This window comes from Penaeus japonicus, unplaced genomic scaffold, assembly GCF_977035675.1.
Source record: "Penaeus japonicus unplaced genomic scaffold, GWHDUDI00000001_assembly GWHDUDI00000025, whole genome shotgun sequence".
Taxonomy (NCBI): Eukaryota; Metazoa; Arthropoda; class Malacostraca; order Decapoda; family Penaeidae; genus Penaeus; species Penaeus japonicus.
Window position 1 is genome coordinate 23969916 of NW_028234427.1, and position 2511 is coordinate 23972426.

Here is a 2511-nt window from a genome sequence, read left to right on the forward strand (position 1 = left end):
TTCCTCTTTTTGAAGACTTTTATTTCCTCTTTTTGAAGCCTTTTATTTCCTCTTTTTGAAGACTTTTATTTCCTCTTTTTGAAGACTTTTATTTCCTCTTTTTGAAGCCTTTTATTTCCTCTTTTTGAAGACTTTTATTTCCTCTTTTTGAAGCCTTTTATTTCCTCTTTTTGAAGCCTTTGATTTCCTCTTTTTGAAGCCTTTTATTTCCTCTTTTTGAAGCCTTTGATTTCCTCTTTTTGAAGCCTTTGATTTCCTCTTTTTGAAGCCTTTGATTTCCTCTTTTTGAAGACTTTTATTTCCTCTTTTTGAAGCCTTTTATTTCCTCTTTTTGAAGCCTTTTATTTCCTCTTTTTGAAGACTTTTATTTCTTCATTTTGAAGCCTTTGATTTCCTCTTTTTGAAGCCTTTGATTTCCTCTTTTTGAAGCCTTTGATTTCCTCTTTTTGAAGCCTTTGATTTCCTCTTTTTGAAGACTTTTATTTCCTCTTTTTGAAGCCTTTTATTTCCTCTTTTTGAAGCCTTTTATTTCCTCTTTTTGAAGCCTTTTATTTCCTCTTTTTGAAGACTTTTATTTCCTCTTTTTGAAGACTTTTATTTCCTCTTTTTGAAGACTTTTATTTCCTCTTTTTGAAGCCTTTGATTTCCTCTTTTTGAAGCCTTTTATTTCCTCTTTTTGAAGCCTTTTATTTCCTCTTTTTGAAGCCTTTTATTTCCTCTTTTTGAAGACTTTTATTTCCTCTTTTTGAAGCCTTTTATTTCCTCTTTTTGAAGCCTTTTATTTCCTCTTTTTGAAGACTTTTATTTCCTCTTTTTGAAGCCTTTTATTTCCTCTTTTTGAAGACTTTTATTTCCTCTTTTTGAAGCCTTTTATTTCCTCTTTTTGAAGCCTTTTATTTCCTCTTTTTGAAGCCTTTTATTTCCTCTTTTTGAAGCCTTTGATTTCCTCTTTTTGAAGCCTTTTATTTCCTCTTTTTGAAGCCTTTTATTTCCTCTTTTTGAAGCCTTTTATTTCCTCTTTTTGAAGCCTTTTTATTTCCTCTTTATGAAGACTTTTATTTCCTCTTTTTGAAGACTTATTTCTCTTTTTGAAGACTTTTATTTCCTCTTTTTGAAGCCTTTTTATTTCCTCTTTATGAAGACTTTTATTTCCTCTTTTTGAAGCCTTTTATTTCCTCTTTTTGAAGCCTTTTATTTCCTCTTTTTGAAGACTTTTATTTCCTCTTTTTGAAGCCTTTGATTTCCTCTTTTTGAAGCCTTTTATTTCCTCTTTTTGAAGACTTTTATTTCCTCTTTTTGAATCCTTTTATTTCCTCTTTATGAAGACTTTTATTTCCTCTTTTTGAAGACTTTTATTTCCTCTTTTTGAAGCCTTTTATTTCCTCTTTTTGAAGACTTTTATTTGAAGCCTTTATTTCTCTTTTTGAAGCCTTTTATTTCCTCTTTTTGAAGACTTTTATTTCCTCTTTTTGAAGCCTTTATTTCCTCTTTTTGAAGCTTTTATTTCCTCTTTTGAAGACTTTTATTTCCTCTTTTTGAAGACTTTTATTTCTCTTTTTGAGCTTTATTTCCTCTTTTTGAAGCCTTTTATTTCTCTTTTTGAAGCCTTTTATTTCCTGTTTTTGAAGACTTTTATTTCCTCTTTTTGAAGCCTTTTATTTCCTCTTTTGAAGCTTTATTTCTCTTTTTGAAGCCTTTTATTTCCTCTTTTTGAAGCCTTTGATTTCCTCTTTTTGAAGACTTTTATTTCCTCTTTTTGAAGACTTTTATTTCCTCTTTTTGAAGCCTTTTATTTCCTCTTTTTGAAGCCTTTTATTTCCTCTTTTTGAAGCCTTTTATTTCCTCTTTTTGAAGCTTTTTTTTCCTCTTTTTGAAGCCTTTTTTTTTCTTTTTTTTAAGCCTTTTTTTTTCTCTTTTTGTAGCCTTTTTTTTTCTTTTTTTTAAGCCTTTATTTCTCTTTATGAGACTTTTATTTCCTCTTTTTGAAGCTTTTATATCCTCTTTTTGAAGCCTTTTATTTCCTCTTTTTGAAGCCTTTTATTTCCTCTTTTTGAAGCCTTTTATTTCCTCTTTTTGAAGCCTTTTATTTCCTCTTTTTGAAGCCTTTTATTTCCTCTTTTTGAAGCCTTTTATTTCCTCTTTTTGAAGCCTTTTATTTCCTCTTTTTGAAGCCTTTTATTTCCTCTTTTTGAAGCCTTTTATTTCCTCTTTTTGAAGCCTTTTATTTCCTCTTTTTGAAGCCTTTTATTTCCTCTTTTTGAAGCTTTTATATCCTCTTTTTGAAGCCTTTTATTTCCTCTTTTTGAAGACTTTTATTTCCTCTTTTTGAAGCCTTTTATTTCCTCTTTATGAAGACTTTTATTTCCTCTTTTTGAAGACTTTTCTTTCCTCTTTTTGAAGCCTTTTCTTTCCTCTTTTTGAAGACTTTTCTTTCCTCTTTTTGAAGACTTTTATTTCCTCTTTTTGAAGACTTTTATTTCCTCTTTTTGAAGCCTTTTATTTCCTCTTTTT